The sequence below is a fragment of the Cervus elaphus genome, chromosome 23 (assembly GCF_910594005.1).
Source record: "Cervus elaphus chromosome 23, mCerEla1.1, whole genome shotgun sequence".
NCBI lineage: Eukaryota > Metazoa > Chordata > Mammalia > Artiodactyla > Cervidae > Cervus > Cervus elaphus.
The window spans coordinates 31,482,963-31,506,586 of record NC_057837.1 but is presented as its reverse complement, the minus strand read 5'-3'; the positions used below and the strand labels follow the sequence as shown (position 1 = coordinate 31,506,586).

At 41.9% G+C, this 23,624-nt stretch overlaps 1 protein-coding gene across 1 annotated transcript in view; it reads left to right on the top strand.

Annotated features, from left to right (window-relative positions):
* Nucleotides 1-23,624, top strand: part of RSU1 (Ras suppressor protein 1) — a 202,372-nt gene that overhangs the window by 147,188 nt on the left and 31,560 nt on the right. The gene's annotated exons all lie outside the window — the stretch shown is intronic.

The following is a 23,624-nucleotide window of genomic DNA, read 5'->3' as shown; positions in this document are numbered from 1 at the left end:
AAATACTTCAGAAGCACCAGCTGTGTGCCATATTTGGTAAACATTGACAATAGGTCAGTAGTATTTTGTGTAGGAAGAAAAGTGTTAAAATCCTGCTTAGGGGTGCTACTGTGTCATCTTCATTTAAACCTCTACAGTAACAGAAAGACGATTACTGAAACTGTGAGCTTATTTATTTCCCTGTCAGTCTTGTGATGTGTCTGCAAATATAGGGATTTTAAAAAATAACCACAATGAGCTAGAGAGACAATCTCTGCTTTTGCAGACTGGACATGCCTAGATGTTTTAATTTAGTTTTGTGTTAGCGTTACTCCATTATTATGGATTGAGCCTGAGGGAAGGAGAAAATTAATTATTGTTAAAATTAATGAGATAATTGCATATGTATAGTTTTGAAAACCAGTCTACAAGTATGTTATTCTGTGATGAGAGGTGCCTGGTCCTAATTCATCCTTTGGAGAAAGTGAAATTTGAAGTTTTCAATGGCAAAGATCTGTTTGGTTTGTTTTTTTCAACAGAAGTCCAAAAATACTGTTATATACTATAAAAGTGATGATAGTGGGGAGTTGAGAATTTACTTTTATCACTGTATTAGAATGGGTTTGTTTGTTTCTAGTAAATGTGCTTATGTGTCTTAAAATTTCATCTCAATCAAGATTAAGGAGTGATCTCCAGTGAACTTGAGATGTTAGTCAAATGTTAATGATATTTGAAGATAGTAATTGCATTCTTTTTCTACAGAGGATTTTCATACTGAATTCAGCAGAGAATTTAGTTTGTTCAACTGCCCTAGCTTGCCTATAAAGAACTTCATAAGGAAGACAGGAGGTGATCATTCTGTTTGGCATTTTCCCCTGTCTTGATCTGCACGATAGTGGTTACAAAGCCTTTGGTTCAGTTTTCTTTCTTTTTGTGCCTCTTCCACATAAGAAAGTTAAAATTTTTTAATTTATTTTTTCTTCTTTTATTGGCTCTAATTTTAAGTCCCTCTTAAGATTTGCAGAGCTATGTTGAGATTCTTTCAGGTTCAGTATTTCTTTTTAAATACTGATAAGATTCTCTCCTTTGAATGTTTTCATCCTTTTTAATTTTGTTAATTGATTTGGATAAATCAGTTGTCCCGGTTATTTGGATATTGAAAAAACAAGATGGATATCTCCTAGAAGGAGAGTAATTTAATTCCCAGTTTTTACACATGCTGAAAACTGTGTCTTTGTGATTCACAGGGGCCAGTTATAATCTGCATTTTGTTAGGGTATTTGTCTTACTTATGAATAAATTTGATGAAAACCTTTTTAAGTTAAAGCTACATGGATGGCTCAAAAATATATTATAAATAAAGATGAGATTGTTTAAATCTTTGATGAAGCAAGTTCATCAGGTTCTCATGGTATTTTTCGAAGAAATATTTAAATGGATTTCCGTTAACTATTTGAAAAGTCTCAGAACAGAATCTCATTTTATAGGATTCTTAGTGGGAAGTAGAAAATGAATATACAACAGGAAAGTCTTTCTTTGTAAATAAATCTAAGTGTCATCTGCCATAACTAATGCTTTCATACTTTGTGACTTGGGCAAATTTAAATAGTTTTTAAATAGTTAAGTGAAGTTAGCAATTAAAAAACAGTATCTTGCTTTTCAGCAGTAGAGTGTGAATTATGGAAACTTGTTCTGAATCTTCTGTATATATTCCAAGTATATTTAATTCTTTATAAGTCATTACTTTGAGATGTGAGAGCAAATCATTGAATTTCCTACTTCATTTCACAAAAAAAAAAATTTTTTTTTTGTTTGTTTTAGCCATCTGGATAACTTTCCCCCTTGGTATTGTTTCTTTCTTGCTTCCTGAAACAAATTATAAATTTGACTAATTGGTCATCTTTGACTCCTGTAAGTGTCTCTAATTTGGAGGCTTGTAACAAGGTTTGACATATCCTCACGGGCAACAGGAGGGAGAAGAGTAACAAGCAGTCTGTCCAGAAAGTCATCAAATCAGTGAGCTTCTGAGATGTCAGAGTGGCTGACCTTGATTGACTTGATAGTCTTTGAACTGCCTTCAGTTCAGTTCAGTTGCTCAGTCGTGTCCGACTCTTTGAGACCCCATGGCATGCAGCACATCACGCCTCCCTGTCCCATTTCTAACTCCCGGGGTTTACTCAAATTCATGTCCATTGAATCGGTGATGCCATCCAACCATCTCATCCTCTGTTGTCCCCTTCTCCTCCTGCCTTCAATCTTTCCCAGCGTCAGGGTCTTTTCCAATGAGTCAGTTCTTCACATCAGTTGGCCAAAGTACTGGAGTTTCAGCTTCAACATCAGTCCTACCAATGAACACCCAGGACTGATCTCCTTTAGGATGGACTGGTTGGATCTCCTTGCAGTCCAAGGGACTCTCAAGAGTCTTCTCCAACACCACAGTTCAGAAGCATCAATTCTTCGGCATTCAGCTTTCTTTAGTATCCCCAAAATGATCAGTCTTTGAGAGACTAAAGAAAAAAGTGATTCAGAGAGACTTCATTCTGATGTAACTACATAGTTTAGTGACTATTCAGCCCCTGCTTATATGCCAGTCAAAGAATAGTCCAATGGTCCTATGTATTATTGGTTTTTTTTTAATTGGTTTTAATTGAGATAAAATTCACCTGCCTGAATTTACCCATTCAGACTGTATAATTCAGTGACGTGTAATATATGCATAGAGATTGCATCCATCATCACAAGAGTATTAGAATATTTTTATTACCTCAAGACGCACACCTCTTATGTGGAGAACAAATGTATGGATACCAAGGGGGAGGAAGGAGAGGGAGGAATTGGGAGATTGGGATTGACATATATGCACTATTGATACTATGTAAAAATAAACAATTAGAACCTTCACTTCACTTTTCTGTATATAGCACAGGGAACTCTACTCAATGCTCTGTAGTGACCTAAATGGGAAGGAAATCCAAGGAAGAGGGGATGTAAGTATATGTATAGCTGATTCACTTTGTACCTGTGCAGCAGAAACTTAACACAATATTGTAAAGCAACTATACTCCAGTAAGAATTAACTTAAAAAAGAAAGAAAAAGAAAACAAAAATCACACATCTTAGCATCACACTCACTCCTTTCTTCAGCCTTGGCAGCCACTAATCTATCTCTAGACGTTTCCCTACTCTGGACATTTGATAAAAATGGAATCATTTATCCTTTGTGGTTGGCTTCTTTCACTTCAACGTAATGTTTTCATGGTTCATGGTCTGTGTTGTGTCATTAGTAGTTCCTTCCTTTTTTATGGCTAAATAATATCCCGTTGTGTGGTTCAGCCTCATTTTGTTTAACCATTCATCAGTGGATAGGTGTTTATGGTGTTTTCACTTTTTTGGCTGTGAATTTGCTGCTGTGAACACTTGTGTACATGTATTTGTGTAGACGTATTTTCAGTTCTCTTGGGTGTATACCTAGGAATGGAATTGCTTTTAACCACCAGACTGCCCTCCCAGCTCCTGCAGCCTATTTTATTCCCACCAGCGATGTCTGAGGATGTCAGTGTTGCCATATACTGGTCAACACATGTTGTTATCTGTCTGATGACACCCATCTTAACTGTCCTGGTGAGTGTGAAATATCAGCTCATTGTGGCTTTAATTTGCATTTCCCTAATGGCTGTGATACTGAGCATCCTTTTATGTGCTTATTCTCTCGCCTTAATATTGTTGGTTACATCATCTTACAAACTGATGATTGCTACCCATGTACTAACATGTGTCATGTCTGTACTGAGCCCTGAAGCTGGAAATAGCTTTGAGACCTGCCTCCTTGCCATGCAGGATAGAAAGAAGAAAAAAGCATCACATTAAGGCATGCATGAAGTGTCGTCTTTGGGGAAATATGTTGGAAGAAAGTGTGGGCAGAGAACAGGGATACTTGGGAAGAAGTGTTCAATTCTGCTATTGATCCCAGGAAAAAAAGGTCATGGAGATGGTATTGATTTCTGGTGAACAATTATGTTTTAGGCATTGAACCAAAAGGGGGGAATAAGGACGGAGAGATTTGGTTCCTGACTGTGCTAAGAACAATCCTTGTCCAGTGTGGATCTTCATTCTTGACATTTCAGGTGTTTTAGGCCAAGGTTTAACACAACACTCCTGACCTGGCATCTTGTTCCTTATGACCACCCTCTTCACTGGGGAAAGGACATTCTCATATCGAATAAGACAGGACTGGATGCTACAAAGCAGCTGAACAAGAGCTGTGCCCATTTGGTCCAGGAAGTGCTTTTGTTGTCGTTATTGTTGTTATTTTGGAGTACCCATGAAAATCCCTTTTAGTGCCAAGTTGATATCTGGGGGGGGAAAATTCCTTTTGGAAAAGGAGTGTGATTTGTCATCTTCACTTCACAACAAATGAAATGACTTCTCTTGGTCCTTCACAAGCATGAAGGACAGTACCTTTCAGAAATACAGTAGCCTTTGTCTATGGTTCAGTGTTTGAACTTTCAGGTGGTTTTGTTTATTTGTTTTCCGTATTCTTTCTTTTTATGATAGCTTTCATGATGATTTTGGTGAAAAGATCAGCTTCTGTGAAACATGCAAGTAAAACCACGTTCTGTACTATACCTCACTTAGAAAAATGCTGCCTCTTAAAGACTTTCTGAGATTGTCTTTAAAAGCTGTACAGTATAAGTGACTTACTGCATGCTTGATTGGCTCAAATCCTTCCTGTTCACAGGCACACCTTGGAGATAGTGCAGGTTCAGTTCCAGACAACCACAGTAAAGCAAATATCACAATAAAGCAAGTCCCACGGGATTTTTGGTCTCCCAGTGCAAATAAAGGTTACGTTTACACTACACGTAGTCTAGTAAATGTGCAGTAGCATTTTGTCTAAAAAAGTATAAAACTGCATTTATTTATTTATTTTTAATAACTTCATTTAAACATTCTTTATTGCTAAGAAATGTTGAGCATCATCTGACAATGCAGGATTACCACAAACTTTCTATTTGTAAAAAATGCAGTATCTGCCACATGCAGTACAAGAAAGTACACTGAAATGAGGTCTGCCTATAGTGAATTTGCAGCTTGGACAGGATATTCTCAAAAACCATATAATGTGATTTTGCTCATTAGTTTTGACACCTGATGGCTTAAGGAAAAAGAGATTTGTACCTTGAAACTTCTGGAGCCTTTCCAACATCACTGATTTGGGTTTTTTTTTCCCTCAAAAGAGGGTCCTAAGAAATCAGAGCTATTAAAATTGTTTTGATTTTCTTTTCCTCTAGGTAAGATTAGATCAGGAACAAAGGGTTTTCTGAAAGTCTTTCATGGAAAAAAAAAAAATAGGCTGTTGCAAGAATGCCGTGAAATAATTAAAGCTCAGTTATTTGCACCCTATTTTCTTAAATGAATTTAACCTATCACAATATGTATTCTTGGCTTTAAAAGTCACTTTTATTAGTAACATTGGGAAAACTTTCATTCCTAGTACTTTGGATATTACTCTGCAGTTCACCATAAATATTCCTTTTCTTTTTTTGGCAGACCCACTTAGCATGCAAAAATTACAACTTTATACTCTGCACGGCAGCTCATTCCACTCGAAGACATAGAGTCTGGTTTTTATTCTAGCATCACCATTTTTTAGGTGTATGACCTTGAGTTGTTCTTTAACTTCTCTTTTATCTTTTTGGTAGCATGTAAACTCCGTACATCTCCATGCATTCCAGGGCTGCTGTGAGGATAAATAAGAGAGCATGTGGACTGCCCAGGGCAGAGCCCCTGACACACGGGACGCACCATTCATGGTGCCTAAATTACTGTCTCTGTGGTTAAATCTTAGTGGGAAGGAAGTGTGTTTAAATTCACATCCCTCAGACTGTCAGGGAACATTTTGATTGTGGCGATAACTCACTCTGAAAGCATGAACTTCCTATATGATTTGTCAGTCATCTGCATTCGAGGGTGTAGTGGGTAAGTTATTGATAATAATCCCTGCAGCTTGTGTTTACTGAAGGCTGGGCTATTCCAGGCCCAGATGGGGGCAGAAGGAGAGAACTGGGTTTGTATTTTCTAGTTTAACTGGTGGACAGCCAGGAAGCCAGGTACTCTTATTATCCCTGTGACTAGGTTTAGAAACTGAGGCACAGAGAAGTTAGGGAAGTTTTCTAAAGTCACACAGTTAATACATCTGGCCCAAGGATCAGTAACTATGGGTCTAAAAAAAATAACTATAGGTCAATTTATATTAACATTGATCACATTTATATTGGCTTCCCTAGTGGCTTGGTTCATGGGGTCGCAAAGAGTCGGACATGACTGAGCGACTGAACTGAACTGAACTAGTGGCTGAGTGCTAAAAATCCACCTGCTGACACAGGAGACACGAGTTTGATCCCTGGGTCAGGAAGATCCTCTGAAGTAGGAAGTAGCAACCCACTCTAGTATTCTTGCCTGGGAAATCCTGTGGACAGAGGAACTTGGTGGGCTACAGTCCATGGGGTTGCAAAGAATTGGAAAAGGCTTAGTGTCTGAGCATGAACACACACTTTTATGTTATTTGAGTGGGAATAAATTTCGAGACAGAAGTTTGTTATAATTCTTGGAAGGAGGTGGAGTAAGGTAATAGGAATTCACCATATACTTGTGACTAAGCCTAATATTTTTATATAGACATAAAATTCGTATATTTTAAGTTGTTCATTTATTATCATGCATGTAACGTTGGTCCGTAAAATGCTGAACTAGCTTATTGAATGAATTCTTCCATGAATGAGCTTTCTTCACATACTGAAAATAATCTAAATACCTTCAAGTGTCCACTAGAAAAGCACTCTGAAGTAAAAGGTAGCCATCATTTTTAAGGCAATCATGATATTTCCCTTCTCAGTAACAGGCCACACCTGTTATCCTTTTCTGTAAATCATCATTACGCATTTGACATTGTCCAGACAAATCTGGACACATGGTCAGGCATTATTGGACTCACTTCTCATGCTGTATCCTGATCCATAACTGTCCTCCATGGTTGTACCTCTGAATAGCTAACCTGTTTTTAAATCCCTTCATAATGAAAATACTAATCACTGGTTTTTGTCTCCTGAGTTAATTAAGCAGTGAACACATGCATTGATCAAAAGTTCTTTTTATGATTTCACCTCTTAGAATTAGTGTTTTTATTTTAAAGCATTGATACATTTTTTTGGGGGGCTTATTGTTTGCAGAGCGAGCATGAAATTTTCCAGTGTGTAAATTATATCCTGGTAAACCCGACTTTTAACAAGCACAGAAAAGCATAAATATTTGAAATCTGGAGACTTGCAAAGAATCATATATAAATTCGAAATAGAGAATCCACAAGGATTTTGTTATAAACGGCGATTAGTCTTTTGGAAATAGGTTTAAGATGACGGCTTTTACATAATATATTATTTCAGGATCCTTTTAGAGAATATTTGTATGAAGAGAAAAGAATGTTATAGATTAGATTTCAAGAATAATGGTCTGATTTTACATAACACTGATATTCTTCCAAAGCCAAGAATGATGTCTCTTTGTTTACTCACCATATGAAAACATGCCATCCTGGATATAATTAATGGCCAGAAAATTTAAGACAAAGGAAAGTGGCTCACTGTCAGCAGGCAGCAGACACTCTGTGAAAAATCCATGTTGAAAAAAAGTCAGCAACCCAGATTTTACAGCTGGTGGTAGGTTCCTTTTGCTCACCGGACCCCATAGTCAAAGGCTGGCTTTGATGCAGTTTTACCTGTAAGATGCCCTCTGTGCATCTCCCCAGAGCAGTGCTTTGTGTTTTTGTTGGGGTTTTTTTTTTTTGTTTTTAATTAATTAATTAATTAATTTTGGCTGCACCAGACCTTAGTTGTGGCATGCGGGATCTAGTTCCCTGACCAGGGATCAGACTTGGACCCCCTGCATTGGGAGCGTGGAGTCTTAGCCACTGGATCACCAGGGAAGTGCCAGTGCTTTGTTATTTTACAGCTTTTCTGGGTTATTCAGGCTTGGGTTTTCCAGACCACTTATGATCTTGTCCCTTGCTTCTTCCCCACATCTCCTCCCTCCCTGCCTTTGCCCATCCCATCTAATTGGGTCCCAGTAACCTCAGATATGCAGGTGACACCACTCTTATGGCAGAAAGTGAAAAGGACCTAAAAGCCTCTTGATGAAAGTCAAAGAAGAGAGTGAAAAAGTTGGCTTAAAGCTCAACATTCAGAAAGCTAAGATCATGGCATCTGGTCTCATCGCTTCATGGGAAATAGATGGGGAAACAGTGGAAACAGTGACAGACTTTATTTTTTGGGCTCCAAAATCACTGCAGATGGTGACTGCAGCCATGAAATTAAAAGATGCTTACTCCTTGGAAGGAAGGTTATGACCAACCTAGAAAGCATATTAAAAAGCAGAGACATTACTTTGCCAACAAAGGTCCGTCTGGTCAAGGCTATGGTTGTTCCAATGGTCATGTATGGATGTGAGAGTTGGACTGTGAAGAAAGCTGAGCACCAAAGAATTGATGCTTTTGAATATGGTGTTGGAGAAGACTCTTGAGAGTCCCTAGGGCTACAAGGAGATCCAGCCAGTCCATCCTAAAGGAGATCAGTCCTGGGTGTTCATTGGAAGGACTGATGCTGAAGCTGAAACTCCATTACTTTGGCCACCTCATGCGAAGAGTTGACTCATTGGAAAAGACCCTGATGCTGGAAGGGATTGGGGGGCAGGAGGAGAAGGGGACGACAGAGGATGAGATGGCTGGATGGCATCACTGACTCAATGGACATGAGTTTGAGTAAACTCCGGGAGTTGGTAATGGACAGGGAGGCCTGGCGTGCTGAGATTCATGGGGTCGCAAAGAGTCGGACTCGACTGAGCGACTGAACTGAACTGAATGATATTAGAGAAAGTGAATATGTTAGTGTTGTTCTGTATCATCAGGTAATGTGTTAGGTGACAGAGGAAGTCAAAATTAGACTCCAGTCGGTCTGACGTCCATGATCAACTCCATCCCTCGTCCATGTCCACGAGAACGCCAGAGCAGGATGTTATTGCTCCATTCTGATAAACACAGAATGCCAGGTTTGCAAAAGTGAGCTGTGTCTTAGACTGTTAGAGATGAAAGGAGTTACCTAGGACTCTTGTGAGACTTAGATAGCAGCTGGCTTATAGGAAGCCATCTCTGCCGGGCTGGAGACCCCCTGGCCCTTTGCCATGGGAGCAGGTTTGTGGTCTCTGCTCTAAGAGCCAGGTCTGCTCACAGGCAGACCCAAGTTCTCTGTGATTATTCTAATAAATGTGGTTACTGGGACTTCCCTGGTGGTCCATTGGTTAAGACTTCACCTTCCAATGCAGAGGGTATGGGTTTGAGCCCTGGTCGGAGAGCTAAGGTCACACTCCTCAGGGTCAAAAAACCAAAACATAAAGCAGAAGCAGTATTGTAACAAAATCAATAAAGACTTTAAAAATGATCCACATTAAAAAAAAAACAACTTTAAAAAAAGATGTGATTACAACAAGCCCTATCTTGTTTAGGAGTATCTGTTTGTGTGTGACCTTTTAAAGTTCTTTTTTAGATTCTGCTCTCTGTTTTGAGAGGGGATTAAAACCTGTGAAATGCTTCCTCACGTGGCTCTGAAGAGCCTAGACTTTGTGGTACCGATGCTGGGCAAGGATGTCACACGTCATCTCGCCTAGTGTTAACATAGTGAGAGGACCCGTTGTTGAGGTCCGTTCCCATGCCTGTATTGTTGGAGCCCCTGTGTTATGTTCATGACAGGCCATCAGCCAAGGGATTCAGAGGTGCCTGAAATTCGCTGTGTCCCCTGCGCACGTGACCTAGCGCAGTAGGGGAACCGCACCCTGATCACGTGGGCTCATCAGCAGACGTGTATCATACACCGCAGGGAGTGTGGGGAAGGAAGAGCTCACCTTGCTGGGTGGGCTTGTACAGGGCCCCCCGATGGCTGAACCACAGCGCTAACCGGGTGAAGGGATGAATGAGAAGGGTGAAGGGTGTCCAGGGGCTGCCTGGAAGGATGTTTCTGGCAGAGAAGGCCACACATGCAAAGGCCTTTTGGCCACAGCATGGCCCATTGAAGAAGCTGACTGTGCTTGGAGCAGGGAGAGAAGTCCCAGGTGAAGTCAGAATGTTAAACAGGGGGACCACCTCATGCCACCTGCTGGCCCATCTTGAGTATTTTTATGCCAGGGAACAAAGGGAAATGCCAAGTGTGAAAGGCCAGTGGTGTGATTAGAATCGCTTTGGAAAAAGATCACTTTAGATTGCATGTATAGAACAGAGGAGAGGAGCCAGTGGACGTGGAGAGACCCATAGCTGGGCTGTCTCTGGGGCCTGGGTGAGTAGTCTGAACCAGGGAAGTGATGGAGAGGTTGAGAAAGTGACTCAGGGCTGAGAACTTGGCCGCGCTTCTGTGAAAATTGGACAGGAGGGCAAGTGAAGTATCAAGGGTTATTTGGAGGTTATGCTCCCACAGCAGGCAAAATAAATACAGGATCTAAAATTGAAGGCCTTCCACGGTCCAGTGGTTAAGACTTCATCTTCCAATGCAGGGGGTGTGGGTTTGAGTCCTGGTTGAGTAACTAAGATCCCACATGCCTCATGGCCAGAAAACCACAACATAAAACAGAGGCAATATTGTAACAGATTCATAAAGGCTTTAAAATTGATCCATATTAAAAAAAAAAAACTCTTAAAAAGATAAAAATTGAAAGTTACCTGTATATGTATAACTGAATCCCTTTGCTCTGCACCTGAACACAACATTATTATAAACCATATACTCCAATATAAAATAAAAAGTTAAGTCAAAAATAGATAGATACTATTCAAAATAACCAGAATCCAACAGGCCATGTGTTCTGCCCTCCCCCTTCCTCCTCTCTCCCCCACACCTCTCTTTTTCGCTCCTCTCCTCCTTCCCTCCCTCTTCCCACCCCCTCTCTTTCTCTCTTCTTCTCTCATAATTTTCCTAACTTGCTGGTGGAACTCAGGCAGAAAGCTTGGGTGCTTGTGAAGATACTTCAGTCCGTAACTTTGTAGGTACCAGATGCTAGATCAGTTCGTATTAATATGAAACAAGGGGTTGATACGAACCCTTCCTAAAATATATTGTCTCATTTATATGAAAAGCATACAACTCGAGAGCACTTATTTTGAACTCGCTGGTGAGATGAAACACGAGCCAGCGAGGTGGCTTCCAGGCACTGAACCGCATGTCTGCAAGAATTGCGGTGTTGCTGTAAATATTTCCTGGCACAGACAGGTAGATGCAATCGGAAAAACCTGAACAAATTCTTAGGATGCCAATATTGTCACCAGGTCCCCCTGCAGAATGAAGTTGTTTGACAAAGTGTTTCCCTGGTGATTTGGCTGCAGATGAAAATGTCTCCAGCAATAAAATTCCCTTGCGTGAGTCTTCACCCCACTCTCATCCGTCAGCAAATGACATATCAAGGCTCTTTTTTGCCGTATTTGTTAATATCTTGGCAGAAATATGGGAAACATTGTTATTTCCTTCAATTTCTGCACATGGATTTTTTTTTTCTGCCTTTAGACACGTTAATTTTACCAAAATATTTGCCAGCTGAAAATCTGTGTCTCATAGGACAGTGATCAAGTGTTTTTTTAATTACAGAGGTTTTTGTCTTAGTTACCAGAATCAGAAGACTTAGCATCGCCAGAGCCGCTGTTTGGCCATCAATTGCAAACAGTTTTGGGAAAATTTAAGATTTGCGAGGCAATTAGTGATGAAGCATAGTTTAATTATAGTAACTGGGTAAGCTGCATACAGCTATATGAATTAATGCATTATTGTTTAATAGGTCACAGCCACATATGATTTTTAATCACATTTCTTACTGTAGCCCCAGTTTTATTAGCAGTGGTGTTTTATAACTTAATAATTTATTCATAATGAGTTCAGAACGTCCATTCGCCCAACACCAAAGAAATAAATTTACCCATACATGAGTGCTCATCAAGAGGAACAGAACCCTTCAGGGTCGTATCCGACTATCTGTCCAAGATCCTTTTGCATCAAAGAATGCTTTTAATAATGAGATCATTTTACACCGCATCGTGTTGTGTCAGTGGAGGCCACATCTGGGTTTCGCCGAGTCATTTATGAATCACAATAACTTCACACGTGTTTAAAAAAAGCATGAATTGACCAGCAAGGTGTTTGTATCTGTTCTTGCAGTTGTGAAATCTGAATTCATGCTCTGCTGTAGCATTTTCTGCTCAGTCCCCCTCCCCTGGCACCCCCCTCCCGCATCCTGCCAGCCCTCCTCCCCCAGCACCCCCCACCTATCCTGCCAGACCTCAGGGCATGTCACAAGCTCTTATCTGGACTTGATTGAGCTGTGTGTATTTTAATGGCATGTGCATCACACTGCAGCTCAGGTTTTGCCAAGCTCCTAGGCATTCTCACCTCTGGGCGTCCATGTCTATTTCAGAGACGACATCCGAAACTAACCTTGCCCAGGGTTCCCATGAGAACACCCCGGGCCCCTGTCCTTTCGCAGAGGCCAGGAAGCTCAGGCTCACTGACGGAACAGCAGGCACGGGGCTAGTTTAGACTTGTCATTTTCGTGAAGATTTCATGTCAAAACATAAACCCACCCGGGGCTTCAGTTCTGGAAAGTCTTTTGAGGACAGGAAGTGATGCTGAAGAAGCTTCAGACTAGAGGGATCTGTCTAAGATGCAAAGATATTAATAGCCTATAAGCCAAAAAAGAGTGTTTTATGTTCAGACAAACTTGAGAAACCTTGGGGAAACTGTTCTCTGATATGCACGTGTTCATCTCTGGTGTCCTGCCAGGCCAGACATGGTGCAGCATTTCTCAAACTTTGTTGACCAGAGGACCCTCTTTGGAAGTGTGTCTTGCCTCCATGTTCTTTCTTTGTAAAATAGACAAATAAAAATACATAAAACCTATTCAAAGTGTACAGTTACACTGTTCTGGCCATGACACAAATTTTCTCAAGGTAGAGAAAGAGATAATAGACATTCCTATGAGTTTCAAGCCGTAAAGGACCAGAAATGTGTAACACGTTATGATTATTTTTTTCCTTTGATCTTACTGTAAATAGAGGGTCAGAGATGACATGGCTGATGCTGTCATTGTTTGGATTCTAGCCATCTCTCTGAATCCTTTTTTCTTCCTACTCTACTTTCCTTTGTGCTGGGAAAATCTCTTCTTCGTTTGAAGGCCCATATTACAAGTTACAGAAGATGAATCATTAGGGACTTCCCTGGTGGTCCAGTGGTTATGAATCCACCTTGCAATGCAGGGCACTCAGGTTCTATTCCTGGGCAAGGAACTAAGATGCCATGTGCCTGGGGCAACTAGGCCTACGTGCCACAACTACTGAGCCTGCATGCCACAGCTAGAGAATCTGGGCCCTGCAATGAAGACTGCGTGAGCCACAAATGAGACCTAACACAGCCAAATAAATAAGTGAATATTAGAAAACAGAGAAAGGGAATCATTCATCTAAGGCTGAGCCGAGTGTTCATTTAAGTGGTTTTACCAGTTGTGTTTATACTGTCTTACAAATGTTTACTGTCGCTTATTAATTACACCTAGAATCACTTTTCTTTATATTAATGCAGATCTAGAATTATCTGTATGATCCCTCTGTTTTCCACTTTCAGCTTTTCCAGCTTGGTCTAAGCTTTAAAAAAAATAAAAACCTGAGGGGAGGGACAGACTTATGGTTATCAAAGGGGAAAAGTGGAGAGGGAGGGATGAATCAGGAGCTTGGGATGAACATATACACTCTACTATATATAAGATAGATAACCAGCAAGGACTACTTACTATGCAGCACAAAGAACGCTACTCAACATTCTGGGATAACCTAGATGAGAAAAGAATCTGAAGAATGAATATATGTATTTGTATAACTGAATCACTTTGCTTAACATGGTGGAGATCTTAAATACCATACTTATCACTTATATGTGGAATCTAAAATACAACACAGATGAACCTGTGTGGGAAACGGAAACAGACTCCCAGACATAGAGAAAAGATTGGTGATTGCCAAGGGGGAGGGCAAGAAGGGGAAGGATTGATTGGGGGCTTGGGGTTGGCAGATGTAAACTATTATATATAGGATGGGTAAAGAGCAAGGTCCTACTGTATAGCACAGGGAACTGTATCCAATCTCCTGGGATAAATCGTAATGGAAAAGAATATTAAAAAAGAATGTATATGTGTGTATAACTGAGTCACTATGCCATAGAGCAGAAATTAGCACAACATGGTAAATCATCTGTAATTCATTATGAAAAGAGCTGGTGTTTTTAAGATGTGCAGCGTGTTTTATGATGATGGGAATGACTAGCAGGGTGAGGGGAGGAGATGAGGTAGAAGAAGGGTCAGCTGCCAGTAATGTCCTTGTTTATTACAAACAGGGAACAGGGATCTGGGGTGGGGTGGGGTCAGCCTTGGGGTGGGGTCTGGGGCAGTTCCTCCACAGTGGCCGGAGGAAAGGCAGAATGTGTGGTACAAGCAACGGGTAGGTTGGTAAACCCATGTTGGTACTGGATGGAGCTTCTCTTTGGAGTGTTTGTATTTTCTCAGCCAAATAGGGAGCAAGGTTATCAGCCAGGAGGGAGGATGGAGGAGGAAATATTACAGTATTAGAGGTTTGAGAGAGGAAAAAAGGTATAAAGTAGTTGTCTAGGAGAAAGAAAAAAGAAGAAATGAACTAGGATAGTCAGGAGTACAGAGGGCTCCTAGTGCTAATCCAAGAGAATTCAGCTTTTTCCTGTGTGTGGTTTTTTTTTTTAATTTCTTTTACATTTTAAAAACATTTTTGGTCGCCCCACTTGACATACAGGATCTTAGTTCCCCAACCAGGGATCGAACCTGTTCTCTTGTAGTGGAAGTGTGACATCCTAAGCACTGGATCACCAGGGAAGTCCCAGAACTTTCTCTTTTTCCTTCTTCTTATACCAGGAGAATTTGCCCAGGGTATCTGCAGAAATAACCACTGTTCCACTGTAGAAATATACTGCCATTTATTTATTCATTAATATACTATTGGACATTAATGTCATCTCCACTTTGGGGCTACCGTGAATATAACTGCTGTGAATGTTCTTTTTCAAGTCGCTTTAGAGACATATGTTTTCATTTCCCATGGGTAAATTCCTAGAAGCAGAATCACTGGGTCGTAGAATATATATATATATATTTAATTCTGTAAGAAACTGCCAGTTTTCTAAATGGTTCTGCTAAAGTAACCAGGCAAATGCTTCACCTTTTGGTAGAAAAGAGGCTGTAATTAATGGAAAGTGCAAGGTGATAGGAATTCAGAATCTCAGCTTAGTTATTAGTTAATTTTAGGAACATTCCTGAACTTCTGTGGACCCAATTTCCCCAGAAGCTACATGGGGGAAATAAACTGGGTAATCTACAAGGCCCCTTTCAGATCCCACATTCTATGAATTTTGGTGAAATTCAACTACATGGTAATAAACAGACAGAATGCCACATCACTGCAAATTTTTATTCCGTGGGAGCTGAGCAGTATTTAATGTACTGGGCGTGGGAAGAAAACCTAGAACATAAGGTGTGCAGAGGCAAATGGATGAGTCTTTTGTGAGGTACATAGATGCGTGTGAAAATCACATACTCTTTAAGGGAAAACATTGTAAGGTGATGTAGGCTTCCACTCAGAATTTAATGTAGAAAGTTGTATGCCTATGAATAGCTCCCATTGCTGTTTTTTAAAAGCAATTTATTTTATTTACTGGCTGCACTGTGTGGCTTGTGGGATCTTAGTTCCCCAACCAAGGATTGAACCCGTGTCTCCTGCACTGGAAGTACAGAGGCCCAACCCCTGGACCACCAGGGAAGTCGCCTGTTCTGTTTGAATCAGAACAAATTTTGGGAGATGCAGTTGGGTGGTTTAAAAATAAAGAAACAAAAAAAACTGCTTACAAATCCACCGTTTGGATGTCTGTGGCTTGCTTTGAAACTAAAACAGCAAAACACTGGCTTCTGTTACTTGGCAGAACTACTGAGTGAGTGTTCTATTCACCTGAGCTCCCTCCAGCCGAGACCTGGAGAAAATTTGTTTCCTTCTGACCGTAGGAGCCCATAGCCCCACTGCCATCTTGCTGTAGATGTCATCTGTCAGTGAACCAAAATGTGAGTTGATGCTCATCTCCGTCTGTGACTTCCTGGCTGCCTGTCCCCATACTTCAGCAGTGCATGAGGAAGGGTAGACTTTGGCAGTGACTGAGGAGTCACGGTCCACCAGGTTGAAGCCGTCTGATAAATAGAGGATGCTAGAAAAGACAGATTGAACATCAGTGTGAGATCACATACTTGTGTAATTTGTCTTCTGGGTTAATGAGATTTAGGAGTGGGGAGGAGAAGACCAGTTGGAGATAGCTCGGAACCAGGTGGGGATCCTTGCCTCATCTGTGGTCGGTGGGGAAGGTAGAGAGATGTCCAGTTGGTGCCCGTCGTCACCCTGGACCCTGCTTAGGGTCCCAGGGTTGTGAGATTCTGACCCACCCAGGGCAGGACAAATGCCTTTGCTTCTCACAGCTTCTTCAGAAGGGACTGTGACGAGCCGATCAGTGAAAGGCTCATAGGCTCATGACACACTGGAGCTGAATGTTAGGAGGAGGTCAGTTAGTCCAGATACTTATCCCATGTGGAGTTCCTTCTGCAGCATCCCTGGTCAGACCCTGGTCTGAGGGTCACTTGCCCTCTGCCTCGGTCACCTGCAGTGACCTGGGACTCATGCCTCGGCACATTCACTGTAAAACACACATGTTATTCAGACCATTCCCTCAGGTAAAACTTCACCAAGCCAGCCAGTGACCTCCACCACTCAAGGAGAGAATCTAAAAACAGAAGTAAACTCCCAACCAGCGTGGGGTGGTGCCTCTCTCTGGTTGCTTTATTTCTCTCCCCAGGAGTGGATGGATCACAGCCACCATATGTATTTTATTTCTGTCCTTTCTTGGTGATCTGTAGGAACACAAATAAGCAATTTTTTCATTAGCCGGAGACCGTTGTGTCCTAAGTGGCCTTGACTGATCTTAATACTGAATCGATAAAGATGATTTCTTTGTCACATTGGGTTTATAGTCTTCATAGCTGCTCAGAAGTCCATTATTTGTCATGCTAAAGCAGTGATTCTCTAGCAGGACAGTCTTGATCAGCAGGGGGACACTTAGCAGTGGCCAGAGACCTTGTGGTTGCCACACACGGGGTCGGGGTGCTGCTGATATGTTTTGCTGAAAATTTTACTTTCGTTTTAGGTTCGAAAGATATGTTAACAAAAAGAAACCATGTCTTGCACACAAACAGTTTCAATTTTTAATAGATTATTTAACTTAATTTCAACATATAATCATTGAAAGAAAAGAAATAGAAACAAATGAGAAAAGTCATATATAGTGTATATATCACCATATATATCATACATATATATGTGTATACATACACATATAGTGTATATATAGTGTATATATCCCCAACTTGGGCGAAAACATATATCCAGACTTGAACAGCACTGGGAATTCCCAAGTAACAGCAGTCTGGAGTCCCAGTTGGGAAAAGAGTTGGGAAAGGGTCCCGAGCAGTGCGTCCACCCCATGGGTGAGACTTCAGATGCAGCTTTGCAGGCTCCCACTTTTAATCCCAGGCCACAAGCTGATATCATCATCAGTTTACATGCAGAAATGCAGTTCTGATTTTCTTTTAACTTTTACCAATGCTGTTTGTTTCACCTTTTGAGTCATAAAATTCCTCAGACACCACCCCAGTCCGCCCCACCTGGGCACTGGCCAGGTCCCCAGGGCTTAAGAAATTCTAAGACCTAGTCCCTTTCTTATCTAAAGTGCTGCTTGACTTGCTGGTAACCGTTGGTATGCTCCCAGGCAGGCATGTCGTCCAGGCAGGGTCAGAAGTTGGCCAGAGGCCTGCTCCCCTACTTCTGAAACCTGAACAAAACGTCTCCATTTTAATGTCTTAACATGTTATCTGCTGGGTAGAGGCCAGAGATGCTGCTAAGCATCCCACAAGCCTCAGGACAGCCCCCTACTACAAAGCATTATCTGATCCAGCTGTCTTTGCCCTGAGATTAAAAAAAAAAAAAAAAAAACTGGTCTAAAGGAAACAGTAGTTGCAACCAGCCAGTGGTACCACCACCCAGCAGTGGCCAGCACAGTGGACATGTTTTGCTCTGGCACACAGCTTTATTTGTATCTAGGAAGATTCAGGATTTTCAGTTTAGTAAGTATAAGAGCTTCCGCATTTATTTCTGTCTTCAGGGTTCTTTCAGGCAAGTTAGAGTAGAACCAAGCAATGTGCCTTAGAAAATTCATTGAGAATCAGTCGTCAGGCATGTGGTTGTCACGTGATGCTGGTGATGGTGCAGTTCGCTTGCTTTAATCTATAACTTCCTGCACACAGTGGTAGATGTCTTAGAATCCTAAGTAGGGACTTATTTTCTAAAAGCCTCCCGGGCTTTTAAAGATACATCCAACTTACTTGTCATACCCTAGGGAGGTATCGGTTACCTCCAATTAAGAGAGAAGAGTGAGCAGTCAGGATAAAGAGTTTCAAAAGGCTCTTCGTTTTGTTTTTTCAGTAGTTTATTCATACGGTTTTAGTATGCAATTTGTTTTCCATCATTGACGTAGAATTCTAAGTCTGCCGTGTTGTTTATTGTCTGATAGGGGTTTGTTTCATTGGTTTGGTTTGTGTAGTAGGGGGAAACATTTTTGAGAGGAAATCAAGTGAGTTTTCTTTTTCGCATTGTCTGGAGGAGGCAAAAGCCATATCAGTGCAGGTTTTGATATGTAATGGTCGTGTAACAGACATAAGCATTGTATCATTGCCCTCCATCCTTTGTGGGGTGGACCGCATGCTGAGAGAAGATGCTTGTCAGTCAAGGCAGCAGCTAATTAGACGAGCTCCAGTGCTCCTGGCTCCCTTCCAGATGCACCCGCCCTGTCACATCTGCCAGGGGTGTCAGTGCAGGCTCCCCCTCCCCCCTCCCCAAGTCCTTTGACTCAAGCCGGTCCACACTTGGAAAGGGAGAGCATAAATATTTCTGGGGTGCCCACTCAGAGCTGGGACTGCCTATGCCAGATCTGGGGTGTCAGAATGGAAACAAAGTGCTCATTCCTTAGGGCGCTTGAAAGTGGGGACCAAAAGGGGGATCCAGGCCCATGATGAATGTAACTCAGTGGCATAATACACTGTCTTATACCAGTTGTATAAACAGAGGTCTGTGGGATTCCGGAAGGCCCACCAGGTGATTTTCTCTTCTTTTCTGGCTTATGTAAGCATGATCACTGCATGACTTTTTACTGTTATTACTAGTTATTTTTTGGTCATGGGACATGTGGAATATTTGTTCCCTGACCAGGGACTGAGCCCCGAATCCGCTGCACTGGAAGCTTGGTGTCTTAACCACTGGGCCGCCGGGGAAGTCCCATCATTGCATGACTTTTTAAATGAAAATGGCTGGAGACATCCCTGGCAGTCCAGTGGTTAAGATTCCATGTTTCCATTGCAGGAGGCATGGGTTCAGTCCCTGGTCAGGGAGCTAAGATTCCACATGCCACATGGCCAAAAAGACCCAAACATAAAACAGAAATAATATTGTAGCAAAACTCAATAAAGACTTTAAAAAGAATGAAAATGGCCAAACTAAAATTAGTGAGCTGTTGCTTGGGTCGTGGTGGATGAAGTGGAATTTGATGTGTTCTAGAAATCCTCCTTTGGCGGTGCTATTTATTCATGTTTTTATTTTTAAAAAAAATCACTTTCCTACTTTCCTTTCATTGTGAGGCTCCTGGGAACACAGGGCTGAGGCCCTGGTGGTGGACAGTAATGGGCAAGTGGCTCTTTGAAGGGTGACGGTGCTCCCTGGGTGCCCGAGGGACCCAGCACCGCTGCACCCTGGGCTTCCTCGTGGCTTAAATCACCTCAGTGCTCTGAATTCTCCCACCTGGGGACGAGCTCTGAACCATCTCCCCTGACGATGGCACCGCAGCTTCACGCAAAAGGCTCGTCTTCTGATCTTCTCCCGTGAAGCATGACAGTTTTATCTGTGATGGCCGAATTAATTGTCAGAAACCATTTGCTGGCAGACAGTTGGATGCTAATTATGATAGGTACCTTCACAGCCCTTAGACCAAATTTGTTGATGTTTGTTGGTGGTGGTAAAAATGAAAACCCATAAAATGTGAATTTTTTTTTGAAAGAAATGTATGCGATGCAGATGAGGCCAGGAAACTTTGATGGAGTTCTCTGTGATCTGAGCTAAAACTACTCAGTCTGGTTATGCAGAAAGAGATTGAAGAAATGGTTAATGAATTGTTACTTTCTGGTCCAGAGAGGTTTGAGTTGGGATATTTCAATTTCAAAAACTGGCATTGATTAGATCTGAGGGACATTGGGTGAGGTGTTCCCAGAAGGTCAAGATCTGAGTATCCAATTGACCTCACGCTGTGTCCCAGGTTTGTGAAATCTGTCTAGCGGATTCCACCTGGGAGGAATTATTTTCAATTAAATAGATCTGACCATTGGAGAAAAGATCATGAAAGGCCCCTGCAGTGTGGGGTCATGTTGTGAACAAAGTCACCCAGCTCACAAAGGAACGGCTTGGGTGTCAGCCTGTCTCATACTCGCTCTGGGTAGCATTTCGCTGTTGCATCAATGGTTACCTTAATGAGGTGTCAAGATGAAGGCAGGTGGGTGCTTCCTAGAGCTGTGTAATGCAAGGAAATGGTTGCTGTCTCTGACTCTCATTGGGACAAGTAGGAAGGAGGCTAGCAGACCCTTGGTCCTTGGAAGGGGTTATAATCTACTGGAAGATTGTCCAAACAGTAGGAGCGGGATCCAGTATTAATGGGAAAACAGAAAAGCAGAAGAAGTGAGAATAGAGACTTAATTTCATGTAGGTATGTGAATGGTCTGGTTTTCTTTAGCAAGGCTTATGATATGATAACCAGCAGTGTTCCAGCATACATTCTAGAATAATCTTTTTTAAGATACTAATTTATTTTTACTTATTTGCCTGTGCCAGGTCTTAGCTGCGGCACACAGGATCTTTTAGTTGTAGAATGCAAACTCTGAGTTGCAACATGTGGGATCTGGGGCTTCCCTTGTAGCTCATTTGGTAAAACATCCACCTGGAATGCAGGAGACCCGGGTTCATCCCTGGGTCGGGAAGATCCCTTGGAGAAGGAAATGGCAACCCACTCTAGTATTCTTGCCTGGAGAATCCCATGGACAGAGGAGCCTGGCAGGCTACAGTCCATGGGGTCGCAAGAGTCGGACATGACTTAGCAACTGAACCACCACATGTGGGTTCTAGCTCCCTGACCAAGGATCAGACCCCAGGCTCCCTGCATTGGGAGTGTGGATTCTTACCACTGGGCCACCAGGGACATCCCTAGAATAATCTTTAATAAGTAAACAGTGCATGGGTGCATGCTAAGTCACTTCAGTCATGTCCAACTCTGTGCGACCCCATGCACACCAAGCTGTAGCACACCAAGCTCCTCTGTCCATGGGATTCTTCAGGCAAGAATATGTGTTTCCATGCCCTTCTCCAGGCGATCTTCCTGACCTGGGGATCGAACCTGCGTCTCTTGAATCTCTGGCATTGGCAGACAGGTACTTTACCAATAGCGCCACCAGGGTGGACACCCATAAATACTTTTGGGGAATTAAAGAGAGAGTTTCAATACATTTTTCCCCCTCCAGGAAAGTTAAATGGTTCATAGTTTCTTGTTAAATTAGATGGCTGATATAAAATAACAATTTTTAAACACGTTAATGTCACATCTCAGCCCTTAATCATCGGATAAGGTTGTCTGGCAGAAGCATTAGCTGCTTTTTTGGTTTGTCACCTGACCTTGCAGCAGTGCAGCAAGCCCCTCCTCATGAACTACTCTTCACAGGGCTTCATTTCTCAGGGGGAAATTGACACAGATGCAGAGACAGAGGCATGAAACGGCCTTGTTCCATGGAAGAACAGGGTGTGCTTCAGAACCCAGGTCTGTGATAAAGACAATTTTAAAGTCCCTGCCGTTTTTCTCCAGTTGCACCTTGGGTTGGATTTCCTGATGCATTTTCCTGCTTCCAAGGTACAAATGCAAACTAAGACGAATGGGATGTTTAAAGGAATTGTACTTAATAAATCTCATTTGTCTGTGCCTTTTACTCTGTCTTCTTCATAATTGTAGTTCTCAGCATGCAGCAGTTCAGAGATCTTCTTTCTCCCTCTCATGCGCCAAGGAGGAAAGCCCCCGGTGTTTAAAGAGACTCAGAGCCTCCAGTCTGTCCTGGTCCTGCTCACCAGGAGCTGTGCAGAGCAGAACTGAACCTGGCCGAGGGAGAGACTGGCTCAGTTTTTGGCTCAGTGTGAGAAGGAAGGAAGGCAGGTCCCAGGCCCATCGCACGAACACCTGGATTTGTTCCGGAGTTCCTGTGTTTCTTTCTTGGCACGCTCTTTCACTCACTAACTGGTTCACAGAAACTTGCTGAGGATTAGAGGGTATGGAGATGCAGTCCCATCATCACTGTGAAGAAAGCATGGGCTCCACCCTAAGGGGTTCCCTTTCCAGCAATGCATTCCAGCAACTGGGTGGCATTGTGGCTTCTCACACCAGCAGTTTCCATGGAGGTAAAGCATATAGGAGCCAAGTTCATACAGCCCAAGGGCTGTTTTGTTTGTTTGTTTGTTTTTAAATCAGCTGGGAGAACATGTCCTTTTTTTAAGTGGACACAAGAATGAGAACTTTGCACCCCCTAGTTTGTCGAATATTTAATAAAAAAAACCAACACATCCTAACACATCAGCAGTTTCATCAGGGAGGTATCTCTGGATTCTGTTAATTTGGTTTGACACCTTCTGGGTGACTCTGCAGGGAGTGATGCAGTCTGTCTGGAGAGAGCCTGGATCGGAGCTTCAAGTCAGTTTTGAGTGCATTTCTGCTACTGATCATCTCTGGCGCTGTGGCCAACTCATTTGCCCCAAACAAGTCCCAATTTCTCATCTGTGAAACCAGATGCTTTTACTGTAGTGGATCATGAAGTATTTGTCTAATGACTACATCAGAATTGAATTTTCTCTGTGATACAGTTTTTTAACAACCTATTAGGAATTTTAAGTTCCCTTTCTACTGCAAAGTTCTTAAAGCCAATGATCTTCTATACTAAAAACTAGATCTGGGGCACGAAGATAAATGTTTGTTAAATGTATTAAATGAATATTGCTAAATAACTAAATTTAAATAGGACTCCCTCTCCTCCATAAGGATGACTGCAGGCTATTAAAAATTTCTTGAATCATGATTATATGTTCTTTTGAGTGCAAATGTACTGTGTTCATATGATTTTTTAAGATTAAGAAAAAAGAAACAGGATGCTTAAACAAAGTGAGTTTAGGTCACTTTGAAAATCTATGCTTTTCTACTTGAATGGGTAACAACCCAGCCATTTTAAGGTTTAAACTAATGATTTTGTCACCCAGTCAGTTCAGTTCAGTCGTGTCCGACTCAGCGATCCCATGGACTGCAGCACGCCAGGCTTCCCTGTCCATCACCAAC